Source organism: Macrobrachium nipponense, chromosome 3 (assembly GCF_015104395.2).
Source record: "Macrobrachium nipponense isolate FS-2020 chromosome 3, ASM1510439v2, whole genome shotgun sequence".
NCBI classification, from domain to species: domain Eukaryota; kingdom Metazoa; phylum Arthropoda; class Malacostraca; order Decapoda; family Palaemonidae; genus Macrobrachium; species Macrobrachium nipponense.
In genome coordinates, this window is record NC_087202.1 from 90,879,112 (window position 1) to 90,894,978 (window position 15,867).

Genomic DNA, 15,867 nt, shown 5'->3' on the forward strand with positions numbered 1-15,867 from the left:
AAGTCGTCTAAACCTCTATATAGAAAAGCAGAGGTTCAAGATGGAGACACCTCAGTCAGTTCTGGGGGCCTTAAGACCTGGAGATTGGATGGTATCACTCGACTACAGGACGCTACTTTCACGTCCCGATACATCCCCAATCGATGAAGTACCTTCGGTTCGTACTGAAAGGGAAGGTCTTTCAATTCAGGGCTCTTTGTTTCGGACTGAGTACGGCCCCTTTTATCTTCACCATCTTAATGAAGAACGTGGCGAGGTGGCTCCATCTTTCCAACATCAGAATTCTCGCTCTATCTGGACGACTGGCTCATACGAGCCTCCTCGCAGACCCCGGTGCCTGAAGGACTTGCAAAAGACTCTGTCTTTAGCTGCGTCCCTGGGACTTCTGGTGAACTTCGAAAAGTCACATCTGACCCCAACACAGTCCATCGTGTATCTGGGGATTCAGATGGATTCAGTGGCTTTTCGGGCTTTTCCGTCCCAGGAACGTCAGCAACAAGGCATAGAAAAGTGTCAGCCTTTCTAGGGAAGGATTCATGCTCGGTGAGGGAATGGATGAGTCTGCTGGGGGACCATTTTCCTCAGCTGGAGAAGTTTGTTTCCCTGGGGAGGCTACACCTCCTACCTCTTCAGTTCTTTCTGTCGGACAACTGGACAGACAATGGACAACTTCGACTGAAGTTACGCATCTCAGAAGAGGTGAAGAACCATCTAAGATGGTGGTCGGATCGATCCGTGGAAGCTGTCAGAGGGCATATCCCTCAAGCTTCAGAACCCGACCTAGTGTTGTTCTCCGACGCGTCATCCACGGGGTGGGGAGGCAACTCTAGGGGGGGCGGAGGAAGTGTCAGGTACCTGGAGAGGGGAACAGGTAACCTGGCATATCAACTTCAAAAGCTGGCAGCGGTTCAATTAGCGCTCCAGTTCTTCCAGAACAAAGTCTCCCGTCGTGTAGTTCAAGTCAACTCGGACAACACCACAGCCCATGGCAAACTTGAAGAAACAAGAGGAACACACCTCGCTCCCTGTTCGCTCTAGCGAAAGAGATTCTACTTTGGGCAAATGAGAGAGAAGTCACGATATTGACAAGGTTCATTGCCGGAGTCGAGAACGTCCAGGGCAGATCTCAGTCGACAAGGACAGTTATTGCCGACAGAGTTGACCCTTCAATCAAGACGTATTGCCAGGAACTGTGGGGTCTTTTGGGGATGTCCCTTAGTGGACATCTTTGCAACATCAAGGACGGCGAGACTTCCCCTGTATTGCTCCCCGGTTCTCGACTCCGGGAGCAGTAGCAGTAGACGCCCTTCTATGGGATTGGACGGGCCTAGATCTCTACGCTTTCCCCCCTTCAAGATCCTGGGGAGGTGATGAGAAAAATTCGCAGCATCGGAGGGGACGAGGTGACTTTAATCGCCCCCTTTTGGCCCGCAGCGATCTGGTTCACAGAGGTGATGTTCTACGATGTTCTACCCTGGTGGATTATCCGAGATCTCTTCCGTTAAGGATAGATCTACTCAAAACAGCCCCACTTCGAGAGGTACCACAAAAAACCTCTCCGCTCTGAGTCTGACTGCGTTCAGACTATCCAGTTGGGCCAGAGCGATGGAGGATTTTTCGATCAGTGGCTAAAGCTATCGCCACCGCGAGGAGACCATCATCAATCGCGGTTTACCAATCGAAGTGGGCAGCCTTTAGAAGTTGGTGTAAGAGAAAAGGAGTTTCCTCTACCACTACCTCTGTGAGCCAGATCGCCGACTTCTTGCTTACTTAAACAAGATCTGAAGCTTGCAGTGTCAACCATTAAAGGCTACAGAAGCGTCTTATCTGTAGTTTTCGCCATAGAGGTCTTGACCTTGCTAATAACAAGGATCTCCATGATCTATTGAGATCTTTCGAGACTACCAAGGTGCCGCTAACGAAGTTACCTTTCGTGGAACCTGGATGTGGTCCTCAAATATTTAATGTCAAATCGCTTTTGAACCTCTTTACTCTACGTCTTCTACGAGATTTGTCGAAGAAACTGTATTCCTAACTGCTCTGGCGACGGCGAAGAGAGTTCGCGAAATACAGGCTATTAGTAAACACGTCGGCTTCAAAGGGCATAGTGCGGTCGCTCTTTGGGTATGTCGTTTCTGGCCAAAAAAGGAAACGAAAACCCTTCCAATCCGTGGCCTAAAACGTTCTAGATCAAGGGTATGGCAGAGATCATTGGTCAAGAGCCAGAAAGAGTCCTGTGTCCTGTAGGGCTCTTAGAGAGTATCTTCGTAGAACGAAGGATTGTAGAGGTTCTGCGGATAACTTATGGTGTTCGGTCAAGAGACCAAACATGCCCATGTCCAAGAATGCAACTGGGCATTCTTTTAAGAAACACCATTAAGGAGGCGCACTCTTCTTGCAAAGACAGCGACTTTAAGCTGCTAAAAGTTAATGCGCACGAAGTAAGGGGTATTTCGACCTCAATAGCCTTTCAGAAAAACATGGCTCTTAAAGACATTTTAAGTGATACTTTTTGGAGGAGTAACTCAGTGTTCGCCTCGCACTACCTACGGGAGGTGAGAACGACCTATGAAAACTGTTACTCTCTCGGACCATACGTCGCCGCAGACCACTATTTTGGGGCAGGAGGTAGCACTCATCCTTTCCCATAGAAAAAGGTAGGTGAGTTTTTAATATTTGTAATGTTATGGTTGTAGGGTCGGCCGCCCGAGTACGGTCGTCCCTTCCTTAGCCTTTGGTATATGGGAGTTTGTTGTTAGGCTAACTTAGGTGGTGGTTTTGCCTCGTTGCCTCAGAAGTATGGTCATGGTCTAGTCACATTGTGGTCCCGTCCCCGTTGACAGATCATCTAGAGCGCACCAACTACACCTGGTTGGTAACTCTAGTGAAGCAGAAGCAGGCTTGGGTGACAGTAATCACGAAGTCAGCTATGCTAAAGGTAAGGAACCAAGATGTCAATCATCTACATTATATGTTTCCTAAATCCTTTTGCTGTCTCTCCCACCGCCAAAGGTGGGATTCATCTATATATATATATATCTCGACAGGTAAGTTTCATGAACAAAATGATATTGTTAAGATACAATAAAGTTTGTTTCATACTTACCTGGCAGATATATATTTTTAGTACCCACCCACCTCCCCTCAGGAGGACAGTGGAGTAGAAAATCTGATAGAAAATGGGAATGGTTCCTGATACCCGCCTCCCAGCGGCGGGAATGGGTACTAACCACCCAACTCCCACTACGTGTGTCGTAAGTTTTAGAAATTCTGTCGGACTTGAGAGAATACAGCTATATATATATCTGCCAGGTAAGTATGAACAAACTTTATTGTATCTTAACAATATCATCTTTCATGGAGAATAATACTACTCTGCTAATTATGTAGGAAAATGCAGATTAACCTTCATTTTCCATAAGAGCTATTTCTTCTTTTTCTCTGTTATCATCTTGAAGGGAATTAGTTTCTTTCTTCTGTGAAGGGGTTAATTGTCACTGGCTTGAAGAGTTTTGTATTTGGATAGCTGTTACTTACTTCTATTACTTCCTTATTGGTTCCCTTATTATTAAACCAACAGCTTTTAGTTAACTGCCCAACCCTCTAGCAAACTGCACAGCTTCTAGGCTTTCTGCACTCATTATTGGAATGATTTGTATACCCACAATTTTTACATGCTGCCTTTGGTCTTGCTCCTTGAGCTGAATAATTTTCTTGACTTGAATTATTTGTTTGAAGATTGACCAGGCTTATATGTCATGGGTGGACCATTTCTTGAATAATTCTGTCTTCCTTTCTGGTTAGGATTCAATTTTTTTGTTATAAGTTTGGGGATATTTCTCTTGAAAAGGAGTGGATCTATTCCCTGCTTGTCTGGCATTATTAGTCATTCTATTTGATTGGTTGTCCATTTTTAACAGATTATTTATAGAAATCTGTGAGTTCTTGTCGGCTGCTGTAGTTCCATGTCTTGACTTGATGATGTTATGTCTGCATCGTGCACTTATTATGCCTTTGTTTTATAACATGCTATGTCTCTTTTATCTTTGAGGGGAAAACAAAATTGTTCTCGCTGTTGTATAAAGTCTTATGATTGCACTTTTCGTTTACGTCTTCAAGCAGGATTTTATCAATCACTAAGCAAGATTTTATTGATCAGTATTATTCTTCGCCGTAGTTATTAATTTTAAATTCTGTTTGTCGATTTGTATCACTGTTGTAAACCAAAATGTTTATTTATTTAACTATCTTCGCTGCGTGTTACGTCTCCTGGATTCCACAATAGCTGGCACCAGTTTTATGTTGTGCCCTTTTTAAGGTAGAGTTTTCGAGTGTATGTTCACTTACCTGCTTCTTTCTTCTTGATTCATTCTGCATTCTGGTTGTATGTTTAACTTTCTGCTTCTTCTTAATGTTAGTTCTGGATTAGTAATCTTGCTAGGCTTAGTCTCTTTGGAGAAGTTTGAATGAGACTAAAGGCAGAGTTTCTTTACTGTTGCAAACAATACAAATTACAACTACGAAGGATATAAATCTATTTTGGACCCTGGCAATATTTCTGCTTCTTTATTGTACGACAGCTGCCGGTCCTCTCTCTCTTCTTCTGGCGTTCTGAAATTCAGCCACCCTCGGTTCGAATTTGGCACCACCTCCTGAGGCGGTGTAGGTCCTGGTTCTCCACCCAAATGGATTCTTGATTCATGGAGCAGATATTTCCCTTATCTTTCCCCATCCCCTTTTAGGTGGGGTTAACATGTTAATTCCTCCTCTTCCAGGCATAGTCAATAATTCAACATGTTACTACCTCCTCCTGGAGGTGGAGCTGCATTCTAGATAGAAGCTGAGTAAGTCTGGGGCGAGGTTGCAGGTCAAAGATTTTATGACGGTCTTAAGATGTTAATTGCAATGGTGTTATGGTCCAACTTCCTGTGATTAAGGTTTTGTTGATCAAATTCTGGCTCACTCACCAAAGCTAAATTTTCTCTCTTTCTTTCTCTTTCTCATTATTTTCACTGTACTCTGATTATTCTCTCTCTCTCTCTCTCTCTCTCTCTCTCTCTCTCTCTCTCTCTCTCTCTCTCTCTCTTTCTGTATTTACGCTACCTTATCTACGTACTATTATTTTGTATAGCTATCATTACACAGTGCTATTTATTTGGACTAATACACTTCTTAGTTATGTCTCTATATTTTAGAACAGCTCATTTACACTCTAGACAGTAAAGGCAAAAATAAATCAATAGAAAATATTTACCGCTAACTAAAGGAGAAAGAGAGAGAGAGAGAGCATGCGTGAGCACTTCATAACAATTATCTCGGTAAACGAGGGACTTATTATTGTTATTTAGTTTACACATAAAAGCTTGAAAACTTGTACATAAAAAATTTAACAAACACTTTAGCAGGCTTTTCGAGAAAGTTGTGTTTGTGTTCGCTTGTCTGTGAAATATTCATGTATGATAATTAGTTATGTTCCAACAATTTAGCAACGATTTTCGGTTACCGCCAAGTCCCCAGGAACGGAACCCTTGTCGGTAGCCCCCCACAAATGGAACCCTTATTGGTAACTGTGGGCTGCCTGTACACCATATGGCATTAGTAAAATAAAGTTTTGCTGCATGTCTCTTAAGCATGTTCTGCTTATTTCTTTAATAACTAAATACTACAGTCATACCCCTAAATACGAAAGTCCCTACGTACGAAAAATCCAGGTTACGAAGGCAAAGACAGAACAATTTTAAAACTCATGTGCCGCCAACTCAGTAGACTCGCCACCATCTTCCCGCTCTCCCATTGGTTCCTGATGCTAGTCACTGCCATAAGATCCTGCTTTCCTATTGGTCAGCATCTGTCCCATCATGCATCTACGTAAAGGCGTTCCTCGACCATTTCGTTTCGGCAGTGTTATCGTACACACCTGGAATTCGTTCGTTCACAAAGATTTCATTTGTTAACGTAAATTTGTGTTAGTGATTTTGCTTTCGTTGTAATGAAAGTTACTTTATCGTGTTGTGTGTGTGTGAACTTAATTACTTACGTTATTAGCCACGGGTCCCAAGAATGTTGCTGAAGTTCATGGAGAGAAGATGCATTCTATGGAGACGAAGATGGAGATAACTAAGAAGTATGAAGCTGGCATGCGGTTGAGTGTGATTGCTTAGGAATACGGCCAAAATCCGTCAACGATAGGCACCATCCTTAAGCAGAAGGAAGCCATCAAAGCAGCTACACCTTCCAAGGGCGTGACTATTTTTTCCAACAAGAGGAGCCACATGCATGATGAGATGGAGAGGCTGCTTCTTGCATGGAGTAAGGACAAAGAAATCTTTGGCAATACGATAACCGAGACAGCAATCTGCCAGAAGGCCAGCACCATTTTCGGTAAGTGCTCAGGCCGAAGAAGGGACATCGAAGGCAACCCCAGACTTCAAAGCTTTTCAGGGTTGGTTTGATAAATTTCGTAAACGGACTGGCATCCATTCGGTGTTAAGGTTTTTTTTGCCATGTTTTAATGTTTTCTGCCATTTTTTAGTGTGTTTCATAAAGTTAAGTGTTCATGTGTTCTGCCATTTGTCCTCCTCCTCTGTTGCCACTCGGAAATTGCCTCACTCGAAAGGTAAGGTTCCACATTTTACTACACTTACGTAAATGTACATACAGTATTTCTTGTACCCTGTACACTAGTACACTTTATTTACAGATACAGTCACGGTTAGGTTGGGTATTGAATGGTCCAAATTGTTATATTTCATTGTTTATTGGTCAATTTAGCTTTATTATAAAATTTACTGTGGTGTTTTTTAGGGCTTGGAATAAATTAGGCAATGTACATGTAAAACGTAGTTCTAGATACGAAAAAATCAGATTATGAAGTCCGCTTAAGAACGGATTAATTTCGTAACATGACGCACTACTGTACTAGATCAGAAGTGTAAAATTTAGCCAGAAAAAGTCAGATGGGAATATTTTTACTGAAAATCTTGTCAGTTGTTTATTGTCAATATATCATTGATTTTGCTTCTTTTATTCATAGTTCCTTATTTGTATGTTCCAGAATGCTGCGAGTCTCAATCTTTTTCTCAGTAATATACGGATTTCTATACATATCCAAATTTCAAGTTTTTAGGTACAATGTACTAGGAATATACCTCAGAATTTACTAAAGTAAATGTACGTATATGAGAACTATGAAGCGCAATTTCTCGGAATATAAATTTTCAGAGACAAAATTTTATAACCTTTGAATTATTGACCAATTTTTGCCATTCAAACATGGAATTTTATAGCCTTCATTATATACTTTAACTGTTATCATAAACAAAATTTTACACATGCAAAATAACAACCGTATACGTACATACACATACATACACACACCATATATTTGTGCCAGTAAGATGACGTTTAGATAAGATTAGGTCAAAAGTCATGGCAAATTTTCATTAATTTATATCATATCTGTAGTATAGGATGACTTCTAAATTACAAAACCAAAATTTTTTGGAGGATATTGATTATTTGCAAAAATTAAACAGTACAACTACGTTTATGATAATGATGACTTGAATAAAGGTAGTTTTTCTTGTTGTATCCAATTACAGTACGTATAATACTATTGTCATATTGTCATTTGCATTTGATATTGCTTACATTCTGAAAATCTCTGCTGATTTGAATATTATTGATTCTTCATTGCCATTATTTGTTAGAAGAGATATAATTTGGAGATACCTTTTATTGTAAATTAACGAAGGTTGGTTGGAAACGTGCACATATTACTTCATTGTATAAGCAATGTCTCGAGTGCCAAACATCACTTAACCCGCCTGGCTGTTATTCATGTTACCCAGTCTCGGCTATAACCTGAAGCTTTAATTACTAGTGTTCTTAGTTGAGATCTCCATTGCATGAGGAATGAACAATAATGTATTTTATTTTATGTATGGAGGCCACCATTTTAAACGGAGCCCTTAAAACGCTTGAGAGAGAGAGAGAGAGAGAGAGAGAGAGAGAGAGAGAGAGAGAGAGAGAGAGCACTCTGTAATCATCATATTGCATGTATGATCGTATTACAATATATGAACAGAGCGATGATGCGTCATTTGCATTCTAGTTTTGTTTACAGTCTTAAAATAATCAGCTGATCGCATTTCACCGATATCATCACTGTCCTTAGTTGCTGAATGGAACTTAATTCAGAGATATATTCCTTTAGTAAATTATCAAAGATGAGTTTAACAAAGCAGATTCTATATGTTTTTCATGCTGACATTGCCTAAAAGGGAATCCATTGTTTTGTTTCGTCACCATTCTCAAACAACTGCTAATAAGAATACAAAATGAATGATAATTATTGTACACAATTATCGTTCATAAGAGTGAATTATTCTAAACAGTTACAAACAGCCTTGTGTGCTGCCTTACGTAATGTTCGCTGCATTTTTGTTATAAAAGCATGGGGAACGTGAAAATTGAACAGTCATAAAATCATGTAAAAAATGCCATGGTTGGTACTGAAGATGATGTGTATAACAGCGACGACGACGCCGAAGTCGACTCACCAGAACCAGACTGGAATCCCTATGATGGTGGCAAATGTGATCAATCTTGTGATATGTATGAGAAACTTTTAATGAAAAATTAATATTGTTATTCTAGATGTTATTATTACCATAATTATACTACCACTGAAGTTTCTTAAAGTTTACTTAAAGGTAAGGTTGCTATTAGATCAACAGTAACTTGATGTTTACATTTTCTCACCTGGGATTACATAGGTGAAAGTTTGTTTTATTGATTTAGATTTATTCCTCAAATAGGCTATTTGTTATGAAGATAGCCGAAAATGTACTTTAAGATGAATATATATATATATATATATATATACAGTAAGTCCTCGGGTTACGCTGGTCTCGACTTACGATGTTTCGTGGTACGAACGCGCCCCCATAAAAATATAAAAAATAATATTTTGCGTCGTTCCGTCTTACGCGGTTTAGCGTCGTAAGCAACGTAAACAAACGCGAACTAGTTCCAGGCGCACGGCGGAAGAATACGCTTTGTGGGGGAGAGGACGGCGTCGCTTCGCTACGCTCAGTCCTCGCCCATACGCCATTTTGGTGTTTACACTGCCTCTCTCCCCTCGTGTTGTATCGTTTTGTAACTTTTTGCTCTTTGTTATGGCTCCCAAGCGCAAGGCGGACTCTTCTGATGGTAGTGCATCGAAGAAAAGAAAGGCCATCACCATGGAAATTAAAGTGGACATTATAAAGCGATCCGAGAAGGGAGAAACGCCAACAAACATTGGCCGCTCGCTTGGCCTTAGCCGTTCGACCGTTGCTACCATTATCAAAGATAAAGAGCGCATCGTTGAACATGTGAAAGGATCTGCTCCTATGAAGCGACAGTGATAACTAAGCAGCGTAGTGGTCTAATAATTGAAATGGAAAGGTTATTGGTGCTTTGGTTGGAAGACCAAAATCAACGGCGTATCCCAGTCAGCCTTATGGTGATTCAGCATCTCCAGTACTAGTATGTTCTGCCTCACCTCAAGAATCATCTGCCTCAGCATCTCCAGCAACTTCTGGAGGTTCTTTTTCTCTTCACTAACCTCCCCCAGTCTCTCCAGCACCGCAGCTTCCTCTCCAGTGTGCAAGCCAATCAAACTAATAAAGGTAAGGAATTGTTCTCTCGTTGTTATTGATAGGTATTTACATTAAATCATGTGGTATTTTTCAATGTTCCGACTTACGCTGAAATTCGTGTTACGATGCATCGTAAGAACGGATCAACGTCGTAAACTCGAGGACCCCCTGTATATATATATTATATATATATAGTGAAAATTGAAGGCGGTTCTATCAACCAATAGACATCAGTCGATGAAAGGTGAAGGACAATCCTTTATTCCCATTATATGTACTTTATTGTCGCGACGTTTCAAGACATAAAAGTCCCATTATCAAGCTAAAAAAAAGATAAAAGTTAAAATCACAAACTTGGAATACTATTAAAAGTTTTAAAAATTTACAAATATAAAAACAAGTACAAGAGTATATATATATATATATATATAAAGTCATATCACATTTCCGTGATTCATATACATATGATTGAGCTACAATGTCCTTTAATATCTAATTCGCTCTACCTCGGAATCAATATATTTTCATATATGCTTAACGAAGGGGAATTTTTTTCTCAATAATAGACATGCCTGGACCAGGGCGCGAACCCATAGATCCTTTCAAATCCAGGAACATCAGTGAAGCTTTCTACCTACTACATCACATGGTGTAGTAGGTATAGGTGTTATATATATATATATATATATATATATATACTATATATATATATATATATATATATATATATATATATATATATTTACACACACACATATTATATATACACACACACACACACACACACACACACACATATATATATATATATATATATATATATATATATATATATATATATATATATATATATATATATATATACATACAGGCGGTCCCCGGGTTACGACGGGGGTTCCGTTCTTAAGATGCGTCGTAACCCGAAAATCGGCGTAAGCCGGAACGACGTTCTTGAAAACATGTCCACAGGGAAAATTTCACTACTAATTTGCAATTTTTTCTTAGGGCCGTATCTCTAAAATTATCACTAATTTACTTTTTTCTTTTTTCATGGGTGCAACACTGTGTATTCACAAATTACTGTATATTTTCATTAAAATACACGAGAGAGAGAGAGAGAGAGAGAGAGAGAGAGAGAGGAGAGAGAGGAGAGAGAGAGAGAGAGAGAGAGAGAGAGAGAAATAACTCCTTAGGTTTCAATAGATTGAAATGACGTCTGTAGGCAACTTTTTCCCCTCCCATAAATACATATATTTCTCCAGAGAAGAGAGAAAGAGAGGACTGTGCAATTATGTTTGTCTGTCTATCAATTCTTTTGCTGAGAGCGAGAGAGATAAAAGGAAAGAAATAGAAACATCAAATGTATGACAAGTATCTTGGTGGAGATAGAGAGAGAGAGAGAGAGAGAGAGAGAGAGAGAGGTGTTTAAAAGAGAGAAATGGAATGATTATTGTATTTAAATACTCAGATATGAATTTTGTACTTATAGTATTATTATTGGAAAATATTAATGAAAACTAAACTTATTACATACACGTCCATGAAAATGATCTCATCTCAGTAAGAGAGAGAGAGAGAGAGAGAGAGAGAGAGAGAGAGAGAGAGAGAGATTACATAAACCATTAAATTCATTGACCATTGTATGGCATTGTTAAGCTTGAGTGTCACTCGAGTTGAGGTGGGGAAATTGAAACAGAAAAAGACAAAGGGAAGAATTTTCTTTTGAAAATTATTTATCGTATTATTACTACTTCTATTATTATTATTATTATTATTTGAAAATATAATAAACACGTGCATCTACCATAAAAAATTCTTCTCTATCTCAGTAAGAAAGAGGAATTATCCTTACAAGTGAAATGGAAAGGTCATTTCATTCTCTTTAAAATACGACCATTATGAATTTTGTAATTAAAGTTTTATTATTATTATTATTATTAAAATAACTGAAATTATCAATAAACATTTTACATACTAGTACCATAAAACCACTATGACTCATTATCATCTTGTGTGGCAAAAAGAGAGAGAGAGAGAGAGAGAGAGAGAGAGAGAGAGAGAGAGAGAGAGAGAGAGAGAGAGAGAGAGAGAGAGAGAGTTAACCTTAATTAAAAGTGACATGGATAGATTAGTACGTATTGTATTTCTTTAAAATTCTATCACGTATGAATTTTGTAATTACAGTTATTATTATTATTATTATTATTATTAAGGTAGGAGACCCTCTCTCAAACATGTTTTGTTAAAGATGATGGCAGCATCAGTGGAATTGATTTTATATATGGTCTTTTCAATTCTTCTTATTATTCTCTTCTCATCAGGGGCTGATATTTGCTAATAGCTGGCCGATGTTCATATCTCGGTGAAAGAAATGTTTTCTAAAAATAATAATTTATTGATATGATAACAAAGTGGTTAACAAATCTTAGTCTAAGGGGTGTAACGGAATTCAACGTTTCCAACGTATCATCGGTTCATTTTCAAGGAAAGGTGAGCTTGAACTGATTGAAATGGGGTCGTTCGGCGGTATTTATTGTGTCCCAGGTGCTCTGTCTGATGGGCCGCTGCATTTTTCATTGGCTGAACAGAGGATTAAGTCCCTGAGTCAAGCCGTCTTGCAGAGGTGGAAGCTCGCACTGCTCTTCTCGTGCGGACGCTGGAGACTGGGAGCGTAGTATTGGGAAGGTCATTGCCGATAGACGGGGGCACCTGATTGGCCCGTTCGATCGGCTCTATGGTGCTGGCGGGCGGCGCCCTTCGTGCCACCGTCGGGAGGAGTGAAGTCTCTTGGGTGGTGTTGAGGCTGGGTCTCTCCTTCCCGATGTGTAGGGCCTCCAAGAGGCGGAGGCGACGGTGGTCTGCTGCCTTATCGATAATTCTGATATTAGGAATAATGTATTCCTAATTATCCTGGTATTGTGGACGTTTTTGGCATGATTATGGATGGCGCCTTCCTGAGCGTGGCAGGATATCCTCTTCAGAAAAATCGCATAGTCGTCATACCAATGTAAGCGCCGGGGCACATTCCCGGACAGGGCATTTGTACTGGTAGACAACGTTAGTTTTCTTGAGAGGGTCCTGCAACACGGGGGCTGGATTGTTTTTCATATTCAGGCCACTGGTCTTCTTGCTCTTGTAGTAAATTATTAGTTTCACTTTTTTCGCAGGGTCCGTGGGGGAGGACGTTCCTTTCTATGATGGTACGAAGGGCTCGCTCGTCCTCTTTGTATTTCTTATGAAATACTCCCATTGTAAAAGAGAGTGACGTCTTCAAGGGCGGCGGGACGAGGCTCCTGCTGATACCACTTATCGAGCGAAAAGAGGATGTCACCGTCCGTCGGGCCGATAAAACCGCTGCGTTTGTACTCATCTGCACTGAAGAATACCACCACAAGTTGGATGAGATACTGGCAGACAGCAGCAAATTCCAGAGAATCACCAAGAACCCGGTAGATGACATTAAACGTGAGGCTAATAGGATTATTGAGACTGTCAATGCAGCTTCCAATGCCCTTCATTGCTGCCGATCGTAGGGGACTACGACCTTGGCTATATACGGGAACGTTAAAACCCATAAACCAGGGAACCCGTTACGCCCATTATTAGCCAAATTTCCCGACCCTCATACCAGCTGCGAAGAAAATTGAATACTATTTTGACTCCTTATGTTCCAGATGACCACAGTTTGAAGTCATCTGCCGAGTTTTTAGAAGCACTGAAAACGACACCCCCGGAGGAGTTATTGCATCGATGGACGTGGAGTCCCTCTTCACGAACGTCCCCGTGGATGAAACAATTCAGATAATCCTGGATCGTGTATATAGAGACGACTCCACGCCCCCATTAAACATCCCTGAGCATGCCCTCCGAAAACTCCTTGAAATTTGTACAAAAAAGGCCCCTTTCTCCACCCACAGAGGGCATAGTACACACAGAAAGACGGAAGTAGCGATGGGTTCTCCCCTCGGAGTACTTTTCGCGAACTTCTACATGGGTGCTGTGGAACGTCGGGTATTCGCCAACATCAAGAAGCCGTCTATGTACGTCCGGTATATTGACGACACTTTCATCAGCGCCAGCACGGTGGAAGAAATAGAGCGCCGCGACAAGCCTTCCACGACCACAGCAGACTCAACTTCACCATCGAACATTGCCGTACCGTCGCCTCCCCCTTCCTTGACGTCCTCGTCGGGCAACAAGAGGAGCGCTTCGTAACACAGGTGTATACGAAACCCACGAACCTGGGCATGTGCCTGAACGGCGAGAGCGAGTGTCCAGAGAGATACAAGCGCACTGCGATCAGCGCCTTCATCAGGAGAGCTCTCTCACACTGCTCTTCGTGGAAGGACACGCACACTGAATTAGAACGTGTTGCCCAAGTTTTAATTAACAAACGGGTATTCCAACCGGACATCACTAAAATGCATTCGCAGAAACATCGATAAGTGGTATCAGCAGGAGCCTCGTCCCGCCGCCCTTGAAGACGTCACTCTCTTTTACAAGGGAGTATTTCATAAGAAATACAAAGAGGACGAGCGAGCCCTTCGTACCATCATAGAAAGGAACGTCTCCCCACGGACCCTGCGAAAAAAGTGAAACTAATAATTTACTACAAGAGCAAGAAGACCAGTGGCCTGATTATGAAAAAACAATCAGCCCCCGTGTTGCAGGACCTCTCAAGAAAACTAACGTTGTCTACAGTACAAATGCCCATGTCCGGGAATGCCCGCGCTTACATTGGTATGACGACTATGCGATTTTCGAGAGGATATCCTGCCACGCTCAGGAAGGCGCATCCATAATCATGCCAAAAACGTCCACAATGACCAGGATAATTAGGAATGACATTATTCCTAATATCAGAATTATCGATAAGGCAGCAGACCACCGTCGCCTCCGCCTCTTGAGGCCTTACACATCGGGAAGGAGAGACCCAGCCTCAACACCACCCAAGAGACTTCACTCCTTCCCGACGGTGGCACGAAGGGCGCCGCCAGCCAGCACCATAGAGCGATCGAACGGGCCAATCAGGTGCGTCTATCGGCAATGACCTTCCCAACTACTACGCTCCCAGTCTCCAGCGTCCGCACGAGAAGAGCAGTGCGAGCTTCCACCTCTGCAAGACGGCTTGACTCAGGGACTTAATCCTCTGTTCAGCCAATGAAAATGCAGCGCCCATCAGACAGCGCACCTGGGACAAACAATAAATACCGCCGAACGACCCCATTTCAATCAGTTCAAGCTCACCTTTCCTTGAAAATGAACCGATGATACGGTTGGAAACGTTGGAATTCCGTTACACCCTTAGACTAAGATTTGTTAACCACTTTTGTTATCATATCAATAAATTATTATTTTTAGAAAACATTTCTTTCACCGAGATATGAACATCGGCCAGCTATTAGCAAATATCAGTCCTGATGAGAAGAGAATAATAAGAAGAATTGAAAAGACCATATATAAAATCAATTCCACTGATGCTGCCATCATCTTTAACAAAATATTATTATTATTATTATTATTATTATTTGAAAGTATTAAAAAACAAAATAGTACAAGTACATAAAAAATCTGAGTCTCAGTAAAAGAGAGAGAGAGAGAGAGAGAGAGAGAGAGAGAGAGAGAGAGATAGAGAGAGAGAGAGAGAGGTGGGGGATGTCAGGACCACTGATTGCAACACTGCAGCTCTCCCCCAGCTCTTCCCCCTTTTGGCTGTCACAGAACATGATATATCTCGTGACATTTTGTTTTAGTACCTGGAAAGGTTACAGAGAAGACTGGGAGTTTCCTTCATTCTTCGATAATTTTTTAAAATATAAGCTAAAATCTTACTAATTCACTATGGTATTTTTTTCTTTAATGAATTGATATTATTGCTGTATAAATTAATATTAATATTTGAAAAATAGTAAATCATTTATTTTATCATACTAAAAAAAACATACATCTTTGTAGTATAGAGAGAGAGAGAGCGAGATTCGAGAGAGAGAGAGGGAGAGAGAGAGAGCGAGAGAAGAAGAGAGAAAATTTAAATTATTAGTGATTATTTTCTTGGAAAATACAAAGAGAGAGGAGAGAGAGAAACTGTGCTAAACTATAAAGGATTCTTATCTTATCATAATATGTGTTTTTTAAAAGCATCGTAAAACTCGGAGCATCAGAAGCGTCAGCGTCGTAACCTCGGAACAAGCGTCGTAACCAGGGCGGATTTTCAATGAATATT

At 40.7% G+C, this 15,867-nt stretch overlaps 1 protein-coding gene across 3 annotated transcripts in view; it reads left to right on the forward strand.

The window, feature by feature from the left end:
- Positions 1–15,867, forward strand: part of LOC135221884 (protein argonaute-2-like) — a 60,088-nt gene that overhangs the window by 21,283 nt on the left and 22,938 nt on the right. The gene's annotated exons all lie outside the window — the stretch shown is intronic.